General features: G+C 44.1%; 1 protein-coding gene across 3 annotated transcripts in view; it reads right to left on the reverse strand.

Moving 5' to 3' along the window:
• PIEZO2 (piezo type mechanosensitive ion channel component 2) overlaps nucleotides 1-16,502 on the reverse strand; it is a 245,990-nt gene that overhangs the window by 170,683 nt on the left and 58,805 nt on the right. The window lies entirely within an intron of this gene.

The raw sequence follows: 16,502 nt of genomic DNA on the forward strand, positions 1-16,502 counted from the left end.
CACTGAGCTATATCTATTGTTTGGTTGGATACCAAGGCAAAGATAAATTTAGTGAAGTGGATGACAGTACAGAGTTCACCCAGAACTCAACACAGAGTAACAAGGAAGAAATTAAACAGTAGCTGGGAGACACAGAGGGTAGGCTGAGAGAATTCTACTTATGTGTGGTTAGGAATTCCAGAAGAGCAGCATAAACAGGGAAAGATATATTTTGATGAATTGTCTTCTGTTCATTTATTTGTTAATTTATTCATAAACAAACAACTGTTTGATGACTCCTATGTAAGAGTCACCTTGCTGAGACTTCAGCCTTCTAGTACAGAACAAGAACACAAGTGCTCTCTTGAGATCAGACACGCTACCAAAGAGCAGAGGAAACGCCAGGTGCACCATAAAGATGGTAAAAATTGGACAGAAAGTGGAAGTAACAGCTTTGTTTAGTTGGAAATAATATATGTAAAAACACACTGGGACATGAAAATAGGTTGGAGGAGCCAAAGATTTCAACTGAATTAAAAATTCTATCAATAAATCCTCCAGCTCCAAGGACCAGACAGTAAAGATCTTGGATGAGGACACAGTTCTGCCCTCGCCATGCAAAAGCACACAGACAATATATGAACAAATCAATAAAGGCCATGATCCAGTAAAACCTTATTTGTGGGCACTGAATCTTGAAGTCAGGTTAGCATGCAAATGTCATGATTTATCTTGATTTTTTTCAAGCAGATCATCTTAAAAACTGATAGGTAGAGACAGATTGGGCTTCCCTGATAGCTCAGTTGGAAAAGAATCTGCCTGCAATGCTGGAGACCCAGGTTCAATTCCTGGGTCGGGAAGATCCACTGGAGAAGGGACAGGCTACCCACTCCAGTATTCTGGCCTGGAGAATTCCATGGACTGGATAGTCCATGGGGTCGCAAAGAGTCAGACACAACTGAGCAACATTCACACAGAGGTAGATTTGGCCCCGGGGCTGTAGTTTGTGTACTTCAGCCCCACAGAAGCTGAAGCAAAACGTTCACAAGTTAGAAAAGCAAGAGACTGAGTTCTTATATTCGAGAAGTTGCCCAGCAGGCCCCCTCCTGGTTCCGTGATGTCTGAGGGTCAGTCCCATTCACAGGGAACAAACAAAGCAGGTGTTGATTCAGCCTGACCAGGTCGTAAACACCGGCGCCCACCGTTGCCCTTCACACAGCCACCTTCCCTGGGGAGGACCCACCACACACTTTCACTTTCTCTAATTTCACCATTTCCAAGAAGAAGTCGGGCCAACACTCAGAACTCCAGTTGTAAATATACACTGAATTCTTAATGTCATGAGGTAGTTGTCTTGTTGCAATGTTCTATGAGAGGAGGGAAAAATGAAAGCTATTCAGGTAGAAATGTATTAAAACACACAGGACGTTGTATAAGCACACTGAAAATTTCCTGCTAAAGTCTGAAAGGCTGAACTATGGAAAAGAGGCCAAACTGGATAACTCAAGTTCAAGCACCCAAAGAAAAAGTCTTTCCTAGCACATTCTCACGGCCCTGCGTGGGCGGGTTTGGCGGACAGCAGGCCAATACAAACATCCAACGTGGAGATGAAGAATTCTCTTCATGGAATCAATCGATTAACCAGCCCCACTCAGAGAGAGGAAGGCGTTTCCAAGGCCATGAGCTCTGAGGTCTCTCGTTGAGTGGCCAGTGCCTTTGCATGAAGTCAAGGGCAGGCTTCAGCCAACAGATTCAAAGGCAGGGGTCAGGAAGCTGCCCTGCCCTCTGCAGAGCTCCCCACTCGCCTCTGCCATGAGCCTCGTCCTTTCTCCTGGAGGCAGGACAGCCCTAAGAGGCTGAATGAGGCTGGGGGCATCAGGAACGTGTATGGTATTTACTCATGCTGGGAAAACTTTTCATTTAAAAGTGAAACCTCTGAGCTAGGGCTTTGGGCCAATTTGGTAAACCACCTATAGGACTAAGGGAAGAGGGTTACCACTACTTTTTGCTGCTTTTACTTTTTTTTTTAACCATGTTACAACTTCTGCCCCTTGGAACCCAAGGGTCCAAGGTTTTTGGATGGTCCCTGTGTTTCTCTTCCCAGGCCTGAGAAGGTGAGGTAGAGCATGGTTCATCCACCGTCACATCATCTTTCTGTACAGATGCCCTCCCCAGGCCCAGCGCTCCGGGTCTCCATGTGGCACATGGGGAGGAGCTATCAGTGGTCAGTCCCTGGGGTGCCAGCAGTCGGGGACCAGCCTTACTGCTCACTGCTTCCCTGTGGGTGGAAACCCTGCCAAGTCCAGAGGAAAACATGCATAAAGAGGGAGTAATTTAGATATCCACCAGATGTGGCTCCTGACTAGAGACCCTAGCCCTCGTCACCCCTGGTTCTGGGGCGTCACGTGTTTGTCAGACTACTCAGTGCTCCAATTTCAATCCTCAGGGACTGCACTGCAGCCCAGGTGTAGCAGAGGGCAGCCATTTGGGATGATTCATTTTTAAGATGATTCAAAATATAAGAAGTGTGGTTGGCTCTCCACACGTTTACTTTCAACCAAGCAGCAGCCTTGGGGAGTTGGGTCAGAGAGGATATGGAAGGAAAAAAATATAAAATAAATAATACACACCGAAAATCTGCTCTGCAAAACAAGCTGTCAAAATCCAGAGGGAGCCCTTTTTAAAAGCAATTTTGAGGTTCATGGATCGCATTTCCGAGAACTTCAGTTGTCTTAGTTTATCATTCGGGGGAGAAAAGTCCCTTCTACATGTTACTCCCCAAATTCTCACCACCTTCCAGAGAAGAGGCTTTGTCAGATGAGAGCCCTTTGCAACACGTCACCCTAGGGGACAGATGTGTGACATCCTACACTGACCAGAGGACTCCAGAAGGCAGGAGTGAAGTGTCACAGCCTTGGAACACTCCTGAACATCGGCACAGTGCTTGGCACATCCCATCCAATGTCACCAGAAGGACGTGACAGATGTGAAAACTGTGGGAGAGAAGCTGCTCCCAGAGCAGTGATCCCAGTGCCTGTGGGTGTACACAGCTGACCAGAAGACCTTGTAGGGTTCATTGAACCACTAGGCCCGTTTGTGGAATTCTGCACCAAGGGACCTGCAAATGGTAACGAGTGAGGAAACCACCAGGTGATGGAGTCCATTCCCCTGGAGGCCAGCTGATCTTGGGGAGCATTCTTTTGGTTGTTAGCCTCCTGGGTCTCCTGCACCAAGCTCTTCCACAATCGCTCATTCTTCCAGCTATTAGCTTCCTGCACGGAGCCCTTCCGCAATCCCTCTAGGAAAACAACCACTTGAAAACAAGGCCTAAGAGACACAGATGCATGGAACAATTTTATGGACTCTGAGGGAGAAGGTGAGGGTGGGACGTTCTGGGAGAATGGCATTGAGACATGTGTATTGTCATATGTGAAACAGAGCACCATTCCATGTTCGATGCATGTGACAAGGGCTCAGGGCCGGGGCAATGGGATGATCCAGAAGGATGAGAGGGGGAGGGAGGTGGGTGGGGGGTTCGGGAAGGGGAACACATGTAAACCCATGGCTGATTCTTGTCAATGTATGGCAAAAACTATTACAATATTGTAAAGTAATTAGCCCCCAACTAAAATAAATAAATTTATAAAAAAAAAAAAAAAGAAACAATAAAAAAAAAAAAAAAAAAGAAAACAAGGCCTACCTTCTACCCTATGAGACTCTGCCCTGTCCTTCCCTTTCACCTCTCTTTCCAGGAAGCCCAGTTTGGTGCCATACTGATTGAGCATCAGCCATGAACAGTCACCGCCTCCAGCTTCACACTGATGGAGAGTCAGAGCCTCAGTCTGGGGTGTCTCCACACTCTAGGGAGTGGTCCAGGTACAGACTAATGACCATCCACGTGCCTCATCGAGCTGTGTTCACATCTGCTCTTGGCGGGCGTAAGATGTCCAGCTTTGCTGGCTGGGAGTCTTCCTGCCCTGCTGGCCCAGCAGGAGAGACAGTTTGTATTGTTACCATCTTGTTCCTTTGGGGAACACACACAGGTGACCATGACTAACTGCCTCGTGACCTGGTGTGTTTATCTCCCCAGCCCCGTGCTTCCCTCTCTGGCTGCAGGGCTGCAGGGCAGCCATCAGCCAGCTCTGCTTCTCTTTGTTCTCTGTACTCTTGAGTCCTGGGCAGTGAGTCATCCACACAGGGGGCTCCAGGAAGAGGCACAGACTGTCCTCAACTTCTCCCCCCAGAAAGAGCCCAGCACACTTTGGAAAACCATCCTTTTTGTTAATTTTTCATCCAATGACTCCCATGGTATTTTTTCACCTACCTAGGAAACTGGCAAGAAGACAATGCAATTTCTGTCTGTAGATGGTACATGCCTGTCTGTCCCTTTGGCTCAGGCCCGAGATGTGATGTTTAGACCTTCCTTGGTCATTTATGCTGTAACAGACACAGTCACCTCAGGGACTCCTTGTCACAGGACCCTGCTGTGTGCATTGGTTGCAATCACCTTTATTTCTCTTATCACCTGATTCTCTCTCACACAAACACAAGCATAGGAGTGCAAGGATCCTGTTTGCCCTGCTTGTGATCACTGTATTCCTAATGCATAAAAGAGTGCTTAGCAGGCAGTTAGCACACAACAAGTATTGGTTGAATGAATGAACAGATGAAGGAATGTCACAGGTGAACTGAAGAAGTCATATGTTAATTTACAGTGGTTGACACAGGGTGAAGGACTGAGGGGAGCAGAATATTGGCGCCTGACAGTGAAGTGTCTCTGCAGAGTTCAACTCCTTGAGCTCAAAAATTTACCTGGTGTTAACCTACTGGCCTGCATCCACACCCCAACATCTGCTGTGAAATAGAGCAACCAAATTCACAAACCCTCCTTCCCATCACCTTCAAGTTCATTCATCTTTTCCTTCCTTCCTTCCTCCTTAACGTCCTTTCTCTCTATTTCACACACACACATACACAGATCTCAAGATATGTCCCTTTCAGCTTCATAGATTACTTTTCTGTTGAGCACATCTTCTTAGTATGAAGATCCTCCCCTAATGGTTTAGAACATGATTTTAAAGTATCTTTCTTTTTTATTACATTACCTATTTTTTTCCATTTTAACCAGAACTTATATCATTTAGAAGACAGAATACATGCAGAGATTTTTTAAATGTCCTCAGAAATGAAATGGCAAATTGAATCCCCAGACTTAATTCTAATAGACTCATTTATTAAGGAAAATCAACACATCTAGCTTCCGTAGGGTACACTTTTTTTGCATTAAAGCTTTAAGTCACTTGTCAAGGCTGCATACAGTGAGATGAATAGATCCTAAGAGTAAAGTGTAATGAGTTTTGGCAAATGTGAAACCACCACCACAAGACCCAGAATGTCCTTCATGTCCTTTGCAGCCAGTTCTCACCTTTACAGAAATCTAAGAATCTCAAAGTACCCCAAGGGCAATAAAACAAAGAAAAATCACCCTGGGATACATCACAGCCAGACTACTGAAAGTCTGAGAAAAGAGAAAAAGCTTAAAAGAGTTGGAATAAATAACACATTATGTAAAAGTGAATAATGACAAGATATATGACTGACATCATCCAAAAACTGTGGAAGCCAGAAGTTGGAATGACATATTCATGGTGCTGAAACAGAAAAGTTCCTCAATCAAAAATTCTATACCCAGTGAAGCTGTCCTTCAAAAATGAAGGCAAGCATAAAAGCCATTTTAAGACAAAAACTGAGAGGATTTGCAACCAACAGATTTTCTGTGTAAGGAACGCAAAAAGAAGTTATTCAGGGAAGGAAACTCACACAACAAGCAACTCAGATCTACAAGATCCCAAATTGTGCAGAAATAGCAAATACAGGAATGGATATAAACTTTCCCTCCCCACCCCACCCCCCAGTAGAGTTCCCCAGCCCCTGACTACCTTCAGAGGCACAGCTTCCTCCTCACCTGGCAGATATGGGGTGTATTTGACAAGTGGCCAATACCTGCATATACAGAGGAACATGTAAACCCAGGTCTCCTGTTACCCACAGCTTTCCCAGCCACCACTGAGTAGGCATCACACTCTCTGAATCTAGAAATGTTCCCTTCAGAAAAGGACTCCTTTCTTCAGATCAGCTACAAAATTACCAAACTCACTTTGTCTTCTGAGGCTGCAATGTGTTCCAGCCACAGGGATGATCTGTGCTGGTCACTGAAACGCTGCCCCAGCATTGAGACAGGCAGCACACTAGGACACCCGCATCTATCCAACCAAGAGATGTCACAGCAATTGTCAAACACAGGCCTGGGACTTCCCTGGTGGTCCAATGGTTAAGACCCCAAACTTCCATTGCAGGGGCACAGGTTCAATCCTTGGTCAGGGAACTAAGATCCCACATGCCTCAAAGTATGGACAAAAAGTAATAAAAAGAAAACAAACACAGGCCTGCCTCTTCAGGAGGTCATTCCACCAGTAACTACTTAATTCTTGTGATGGCCCCCCTTCCTGGCTGCCTGCATGTTTCATGCCTAACGATGACCACCCCAGTCCTGGAACTGCCTGCCCATGCACATCTGTCTTTGCATACCTCCATCTCTCTCTGGCCCACTGGCTTTTGACCTTTGGTAACTGAAACCTCTGGACCACTAGCTAGCTCTGACTTTTGAGTTTTCATTTTGCTTTTGTGGTTCAGAGCTCCATCATTCACATAGCCCTTAATCATTCACCATCCATTCTAACCCTTGATGGCTGCACACTTTATGCCAGCAATATATTGGCTGCCATGGTGACAAAGGTAAACAACACAAGGTCCCTGCACTAGAAGCTTTCCTGTTTTCCAAGGGGTGAGGGGACAGATGATTGATTTACGTATCAGAGAGGGTAACAAGGTGTTCTAGAGGCTTAAGGCTTGAACAAATGTGCAGCTTTTCACCAGTAATTAAAGATTATCAGATAAACCAAAGAAAGACAAATTCTATACAGTATCACTTATACATGGGATCTAAAAAAAATACAACAAACTAGTGAATATGACAAAAAAAGAAGCAGACTCACAGATACAGAGAACAAACTAGTGGTTACCACTGAAGAGTGGGAGGGGTAAAATAGGGATCAAGGGGAATAAAGTTATTATGGGATTAAATGAAACTGTTATCAGACACAAGTCCATGTGCCCAACACACAGTGAGGCCAAACCAAAACACTGAAGTCTGGAGCAGAGAAAGATGTATTGCAGGGCTCTGCAAGGAGGCATAAATGCATGTTAATTCTATTCATTTTGCAGTATATTTATATTTATATACATTTAAATATCTCCTTTCCATTGCTACTAAATTCCTTATTACTACATATATTTGGATAATGTTTATTTTAAATATGCTAGTAATTGTGCTTTAATGCTCATATATTAGAATTAGGATTCTACTTTAAGTAGAACTGAGCACTTTGCAATGGGCATTCCTATTTCTTTCCTATCATTTATTTTTTGCTGTTTAGATGCTATAACTGCATAAGGAAGGGGACCCCACCCCAACATCTTCGAGGGAGCAGCCCCCTCCCCAAATTGCAGTTAGGTGCCCTTTGACTTGTATCCCCGAGAAAAGTTATATCCACAATCCTTGATATATCTATGTTCACAAACAAATGTATAAACATGGATATAACTGAAACAGGTTCATTACCAATGGTTTCATTATTCTTGTTCTTTTGCAAAAGGGAAAAAAGAAGTTCCAGGGGAGACATTAGAGGGCTTCGCTCCATTCTTGAAGGTAAAATATTTTCAAGAGTGTATATATCTGAATAATTGTTCCTTAGAACTTTAGAACATCCTTTCAGCATCTTCTTCAAATTCCTTAAGGGCTTCATGGTGACATCTAAGTATCAGCTCAAAATGTCCACCCACAGTGTCTACGAATCAGGTTTTCTCAGGTACAACAGGTTCATGAACAAGTGTCCAGGGGTCATCCACTTCCTCAGCACAGAGCTCAGTCCTGGTAGGTCCCATCTCTCCTCTCCAAACATTGTGAAAAGCCTATTACACATCTCTAGAGTCTAACAACTTTCAATCAAGCTTGATTTCTATTTAATAATTAGACAGATATGAATACTTGTGTGGGCAGTTTAAATATAAATTTCTGATTTTCATGAGACAGTCCAGGTGGTGTTTTAGGTTGATGCTTTTACATTCTTCTTTATATGACACTATGGACAGAGGAGCCTGGCAGGCTACAGTCTATGGGGTTGCAAAGAGTGGGGCACAACAGAGTGACTAACACACATACACATACACACACGAAAACATCTTTAAATCAGAAAGTAGACAGCCATCCTTTCCTACTTGTTAGTTTATAAACAAATATAATATTTGTCTTTCCCTTATGTTGGTTATCAACACATTCTTTTAAAACATTAGGTTATTCACATATTCTAAAATTTTCTGATTGAATCTTCTATTTGTTCGTTATCCATTTGAAAAGTTATTTGACATAATAATGCCCCCCAAAGATGTCCACACTCTATAATCTCTATCTAATCCCCAGAAGCTAAGAGCACATTTCCTCATATAGCCAGGCCTCATGCTGGGCAATATGTCCTCACTTTCCTGCCTGAGACACACATGTGGGCAAGCAATGCTGATCCCTGATTGTCACTGAGATGTGATAGTTTGTTATGCAGCAAAAGCTGCCTGATACACTTTCCATCTCAGCATCTTGTTGACTTTCTCCACAGCACTAATCACAATCTGTAATGGAATTACATCCTTGTTTACTACAATCACTGGAGAGAGAATCCGTGAAGGCAAGAGGCATCTCAGTGTTCCTGATGCGAGCCCGAGAAGTGCTGGTGCCACCGATGCAGGAACTCACTTGAGGCCAAGTTGATCTATTCTCCATCTCACCCAATATTGCACTCTCTCTTAAAAAAAAAAATGCTTCTCTATGAAACAAGTTAGAAACTTCAGTTTCCCAGTTTTCATAGTTTGGGATTTGGGGACTGATTCAAAACCGAACAAAACAGAAAACAATTCTTCCCTCAGCAAGAAAAGACAACACAGGAAGAGGCCACTTGTTAAAAGATTGGATGTGACTTTTAGTTATATTCTGTGTAATCCCATAGAACTTGTCATCCTTGACCCTTCTCTGCCTGATGGGTCCCATCAGTGTCTCAGCATCACCGACAGACACTAAGGCTCCAGGGAATCTGATGATTCAAATGTCTGCCCCCTGAAGTTTCCTGTAGGAACATTTCTGCTCAGCTGAAACTGAGCTGGCACTGGAAATACAATAATGTCCCATCATTCGTTCAAGTCAAAATGCAAAATTAGGTATTTTTGATTCACAAATTTGCAGACTTGCTTTTTTCCTGTCTGTGCTTGGCCCTAATGAATTGCTGGAGTTTTCTAGAAAAATACACTCTCACAGCTCTTAGAGTTGTGGACAAGATCATAGCAGACATGCAGTGTCTGAACTGCTCAATAACTGCAGAGTGGTGTTTTGAAAACACTAAAATCTCAGGTCTCTAGCTGTCTGCCAACCACAAAACAAAAGTTAGCAAAAGAGACAGACAAAATGACAATTGATGTTTCACTAAGTGAGCCCTTTCTTTCTAGAAAATTAACTGGTCTCACTAACTGAATCCTTTCTTGAAGCCCAAGGGCTTGCAGGCAATGTTAAGAACACTTGGAATTCATCATTCTATCCTACAACTGGGTCCTTCCATTTTACACTTCAGGTTAGTTCTTGTTATCTTTAAAACTGAAAAACAAGCAAACAACCCCAAACAAACCTAACCCAAAAGAAAATCAAAGAAGTCAAGCAGGTAAACAAATAAGAAAGCAGATGGTGTTATAAGCTGTTTCATCACCGGAAGTGGACATACTCGCTTAGCCAATTGACAGCAATTTTGCCTCCAGGTGGATGTGCAACACACCCACTGCAGACACAGACTCTGTCTTCCTGGAAGTAGGTCTAAGAGGGGTTTCTCGGGGTAGGGGGCCACTCCACACCAGTGCCAGGTTTTCAGCTCCTTTATACAAGGGTGGTGAGAACTCAGGCTCCCTCTGACTAGAGTCCCCATCAGCACAATGGAGATGACAACCAACTATCCATGTCATTTTCAGTTGCAATTAAAATACACAACACCCTGGAGGGAGTGTCATTTAAGTAGTAAGCTATCTATTAAATATGTATTTTTTTATTATTTTTGAGCCTCACAAATCTTACAGGAGATAAATAAAGCAGGATCAGCATTTGTTGTTTCAGAGGAAATATTTAGGGTCTGAGTGGACTGGCCAGGAATGCAGACAGACCACGCTGGGCCTTGCAGGCTGCCCCCTACCCGGTCTGGAACACACTTCCCCTAAATTCCTGGAGGCTCAGATGCCAATTTCTGTTTGCTTCCCCAATACCCTCTCCCAAGCCCTGCCGCTCTATTATGTATTATGTATTATCTGTTGATGTATCCGTCTCCCCCACTAACCCATAAGAGGCTTGGAACACAGACCACACATTCAGCTCTGGACAGTCAGCTCCCAGACAGAATAGGAGGAGAGCATCAATTAAATGAGTGTGGAGTCGAACCAGCCTCGAGAAAGAGCAATAGGAAAGACCTCTGCCCTGGAAAGAATTGTCAGAAGTGCCTCTGGCAGCCCTCAAGCTGATGGGAGCCCTTTCCAAGTTCTGTCCAGGATTTACAGTCACTAGACTTGACTCTGCCGAAGAGTGCTCCAAGGCTATTTGGTGACATAGTACGACCAACACGCAGGAAAGACTGCAGCACCATTCACTGCCGGGCTGTTTGCGGAGCAGCGGAAGCCTCACCTCACATTGATGATGGAGACAGACTCCGAATAACTAAAACCAGTGCAGAATTCTCGGGGTCGGGGGGGATCTGAACAGACCTAGGAGTGTGGGTGAGACTTGGAAAGATGAAGGGAACAGCATTTGGGAGGAGGGAACAGAAGGAGCAGCCGTGACCCTGAGCTCCAGGCTCCCATTCGAGTGTGAGACGGAACCCACCAGCCATGCAGACCCTGGGGGCCGCGAGGCAGTCATGGTCCTGCTGGGAGCTCCAGTAACAAGGTTCAAGAGGTTTAAAAAAAAAAAAAAGGAATCAAATCCTGACAGAGAGAAGGGAATTTTGTTGTTGTTCAGTTGCTCAGTCGTGTCCAACTCTTTGTGACCCCATGGACTCCACCATGCCAGGTTTCCCTGTCCTTCACCATTTCCCAGAGTTTGCTCAAACTCATGTCCATTGAGTCAGTGATGCCACCCAAGCATCTCATGTCACCCTCTTCTCCTCCTCCCCTCAATCTTTCCCAGCATCAAGGCCTTTTTAGTCCTTCAGTGAATATTCAGTCCTTTCAGTGAATATTCAGAGTTGATTTCCTTTATGATTGACTGGTTTGATATCCTTGCTGTTCAAGGGACTCTCAAGAGTTTTCTCCAGCACAATTCGAAAGCACAAATTTAATTTTTAAGACAATACAGGCTTTGCATGAGAACTACACCTAAAAGTCATCTGCAATCACCAGCAAGTTCATATTTATTTGTATGGTTTTCTTCAGAAAGCAGTGTTGGTATCTTTTAAAAAAAAACTGGAGCGAATTTAAATTTAAACATCTGTCTTAGGTAATTGGTTGATGGATGAATGGGAGTTCAGTGGGGTTTGAGTTCCATGTGGGGTATCCTTTCACAATTACACTGTACAAATAAATGTAAAAATCATTAACATGAACTGAAAATGGCCATTCAGCATAACTCCAAGATGGACAGTGGCCTTGATGTGTCATTTAGAGCTTCAGTTCAATACTGAAATTTCAGTTTATGACTTGGTAAGTGGTTTCTCCATTTGAGAAGGGCAATTTTTTTTCTTTTTAACTCCAGAATAGACTTTAAAATAATTGTTAAGAAGACAGTTTCACTAGTGAGGTCTCTTTTTTATATACAAATTCTTAGAAACAGTGTATGAGAAGGATAGCACAGAACCTCTGGGTTCTCACAGAACCTCACGGAACCTCTGGTCTCTTCTGGGTCCTCGGCGAGGAGCAGGCAGGGCTGCTGCTGCCACTTACAGACCCTTGGCGAGATCTCACCCAGGGCTGCACACATTCAAGAAAGGATTCCACAAAGATGAGCATCGAGAAAATGGTATTTCAGTAAATAATCACATTTTTGTTAACTTGGGTTTAGTTCTGGTCACTGCAAAATGCATTGCTACTTAGCAGGATTTGAGGACCCATCTCAAACAGAATTGGGCAACAAAATCTTGCTTTTGTAATTTTTTTTTAACTGGCTCATCAGAGTCTTGAGTAAGCTCGTTTTTTGTCCCCTCCCCAAATTAATTTTATACATCACGATTTTTAAGGATATATTCCATTCTTAATTCTTAGCAGAAATAAATGTCGAATACTGCTGAAGATTTTTTAATTGTCCTGTAATTTCTTAAAACATAGCTGAATTTTATGACTCTGGGATCACATAGTTTAACATTTTAATAATCTTCACAAAAGTGATATTTAAGTTGTACTATTTTTATAATTTTTTCAGAAATAATATTCAAGTTATTTAACCAGCAGTCTGACCTACACATGGAGAAGGAAATGGCAACCCACTCCAGTATTCTCGCCTGGAGAATTCCATGAACAGAGGAGCCTGGCAGGCTACAGTCCGTGGGGTCGCAAGAATCAGACACGACGTAGTGACTAAACCAACCAACCAACCGACGTACACAGCAACTACTCAGAACCAATGCCAGTTGTATCACTGGGGCAGGTTCTGGGGGCGATCAGGTAAGCCAGGTGTAACCAGCTCGTCACTGTATCATAATGTCATGGTCTTGGAGGAGGAGCCGGGAGCTGGGACATTGGGGTAGTGGGGCACAGGGGCGAGCAAGTGAGCAGCAAGCTCAGGGTGGTGGCTGCTTATTAGCCTATCAGGTGTGTTTTCATACAATTTGTAACCCAATTGGCTGTACAGGTGCATCCCAGCTGAACATCAGCCTGATCCTTTATCCTCACATCACATCTCCCAGATGCAAAGACAACAGTCTCTCTCTCTCTCATATACACACACACGTACACAGATCTTTATAGTCAGCCCTAATGATGATGCAATAATAATCACAAGAACTTACACTTTTGGGAATCTGTCTTGTGCCTGGCATACCTGACATTAATTATCTTATTTAATCTGAACAACAAACCAATGAAGTGAAAAACTTCATGAATGGCAGAAATGTAAACCCAAATGAACACAGCCGCTGAGTGCCTTCTGTCCCATTGTGGATCTTTAGGTATCCAGGACGGTCTGAAGGATAGAGGACTACATTTGCAACAAATGAAGCTCAGGGATCTCTTAACGAGGCCACAGGGATTTCTGCAAAGGAATAAATGCCACTTACACTGCTCCAGCCGTTCATTTCCGTGTCTGCAGACAGAGGTAATAGCATCTGCCCATTACATCCTTTATCCCACCTGGGAATAGGATGTGCTGAGCATCAGCCCCAGCTGCCTTGGTGCAGGGAACTATTCTCAGACTGGCCCAGAGCAAGTGTTCAGACTTTGGCCACTGGCTGGTCTAAGAACATCAGGGCCAAACACACTGATGCTGCTGGGAGGATGTTGAGATACAAAGATGGGTGTGTGTCCCTGAAAAGGATTGTGTGCTCGAAGCCAGAAGGCAAGTGTCTTTCAATTTTAAAACATTACTGCACATAAGCAGAAGTATATATGTACACACATGAATGTGTGTGTGTGTGTGTGTGAAGTGTACATGCCTGAGACCTTGAGTTGTCTACAGAAAGGCTATTCTTGCAGCCTACCCACCCTAGATGCTCTAAAGTCAGACATTCCAGAACCCTTTGGAGCCTGGCCATCAAGTCACTCCCACAGAGCCCACAGGGGTCTGAGCAGGACCATCCTGGTGACTCAGAGGAGAGAGGAGAAGGAAGTCCAGCCGTTCTCAGCCAGGACAGCACTCGACTCTCTGTTCCCCCAGGTCAAGTACGTGGGGATGGGGCACAAGTGCCCAGTGTACCTACCATCCTTCCACCTGGTCAAACAACTGGCAGTCTCTGCCCACCCTCTCTGAGCCCAGCTCCCAGTCGCTCTTGGCAGCCCCCAGCCGGCACTGCTCCTACCTGCATCGTACAGACAAGAAAACTAAGGTGCAGAGGTACTGAGTGACCACCACACTCTAAGCTGGTCAGCAGAGGATGTAGATTTGATTCTAAGTTCATGGACTTCCTAAGTCTGGACACTCAGCCACCGTGGTTTTAGATTGTGGGGGTGACTCTGACAGGTGACGGGTCCTGGCTAGTGGGGGATCCCCTCCCTTCCAACAACTGAACACAGATGTGGCCTGGGGTCTGTGCACAGCTCTCACCTGTCCCCATGCGTATCCAGCGTGATGAGCATCAGCGTCAGCATCATGTTGACTTGCATGTGTGTTCAGTTGCTTTAGTCATGTCCGACTCTTTGCAACTCCATGAACTGTAGCCCACCAGGCTCCTCTGTCCATGGGATTCTCCAGGCAAGAATACTGGAGTGGGTTGCCATGCCCTCCTCCAGGGGATCTTCCTGACCCAGGGATCGAACCCATGTCTCCTGCATCTCCTGCATGCAGACAGATTCTTTACCGCTGAGCCACCAGGGAAACCTGATCAGGAAGTAGAAAGAACACCAAAGACCTCCAGTATGAACAGGAAGTCATTTTTGTCCCTGAAGAAGGTCCACATAGGCTTTAAAGGTGAGAGAATGATGAGGGATCAGTGTTTCCAAAACTCAGTTCCTGTGTGACACGGGTGCGACACACACCTGTAAATAAGAGAACTCCTAAAAAGGCACGCACCAATGCCCTGACCTAAAAGCCCATGGGGTTTCTCTAGGAGCAGCAGTAACATCTGTGCTCCAGACATCTGTCAGAGGCAGAAACTCAACAGCTGCCCTCCAACCTCTGCGTGTGAGTGAGAAGTCCACCTCTGCAGCTCAGCCTCGGAGCACAGGCAGGGCTCCAGCAAGGCTGGGCGCTGGCAGGCAGAGTCAGAAACAGCCCCTGGTGCAGACAGTCAGGGCCACCTGGAAGCCCAGGTACATGGCGTCACGCTGAGCGCCTCAACCTGAAGCAAATGCATCCTTTTGTTGCCCTTCAGAGCCTGGGTTTTCACTCTGTGGATGAGATAAGCGAGGAAATAGCTGCGGTTATTTCATTTGCTGAAGCAACTGTTAGTGCAGGGCTCGCAGCCTCTCCCGGCATCCTCTCCCTGAGGCTGAGTAAGTGGAACCGACTCCAAGCTGCAGCAGTAAGACTCACTCTGCTTCTGAGAAGCCTGCTGGTTTTTGTCTCACAGGCTCTGAATTCTTCATGTGACGACTTCCCTCTTGGACTTGGCTGCTTCAGTGCTTGGACTTTCCTGTGACTCCACCCCTTCTAAATTCTGCAGAACCTTGGGAATTCATTTTATTCCAGGTGTATTTTTTTTTTCCCAATGCTCTGTATCATGCTATATGTTATTAGGTGAATAGGTAGACAGTAAGCCATTATAAAACTTCTGATAACCTTGAAAGCACTGGTTTCACTAGTGTGACCAGTATCATTCTATATTAAGTTTGCCCTATGGAATAAGTTGGGAGAAAGTAACAATGAAATTAGTTTCCAAAATATAAAAACAGCTCATACAGCTCAACATAAAAAAAAAAAACAATCAAAATATGGGCAGATGACCTAAACAGACATTTCTCCAAAGAAGACATGCAGAAAACAGGCACATGAAAAATGTTCAATGTTGCTAATTATTAGAGAAATGCAAATCAAAACTACAATGAGGTATCACCTCACTCCCACCAGAATGGCCATCATCAAAAAGCATGCAAATAATAAATGCTGGAGAGAAGGGAAACCTCCTACACTGTTGGTGAGAATGTAAATTGGTGCAACCACTATGGAGAACAGTATATAGGTTCCTCAAAAACTCAAAATATAGCTATCATATGATCCAACAACCCCACTCCTGGGCATGTGTCTGGAAAAGATGAAAATTAAGATTCAAAAAGACACACGCACAATATTCAAAAAATTACATTAGCCAAGATAGACAAGCAATCTAAATGTCTATGGACAGATGAATGGATAAAGAGGATGTGATACATATACACAATGGAATATTATCCAGGCATTTTAAAAAAAATGAAATAATGCCAGCTGCAGCAACATGGATGGACCTAGAGGTTATCATACTAAATGAAATAAGTCATAAAGAAAGAGACAAACATCATATGATATCACCTCTATGTGGAATCTAAAAATAACAATACAAATGAACTTATTTATAAAACAAATTCACAGACACAGAAAACAAACTAATGGTTACCAAGGGGAAAAGGGAAGAGGGAACAAATAAGGAATTTAGGATTAATAGATACACACTACTATATATAAAATAGATAAACAAGAACCTACTGTATAGCACAGGGAACTATATTCAATATCCTGCAATAATCTATAATTTTTCATTATAGGATCTGAA

Source organism: Giraffa tippelskirchi, chromosome 14 (genome assembly GCF_054371585.1).
Source record: "Giraffa tippelskirchi isolate mGirTip1 chromosome 14, T2T-mGirTip1v1.2.pri, whole genome shotgun sequence".
NCBI classification, from domain to species: Eukaryota; Metazoa; Chordata; class Mammalia; order Artiodactyla; family Giraffidae; genus Giraffa; species Giraffa tippelskirchi.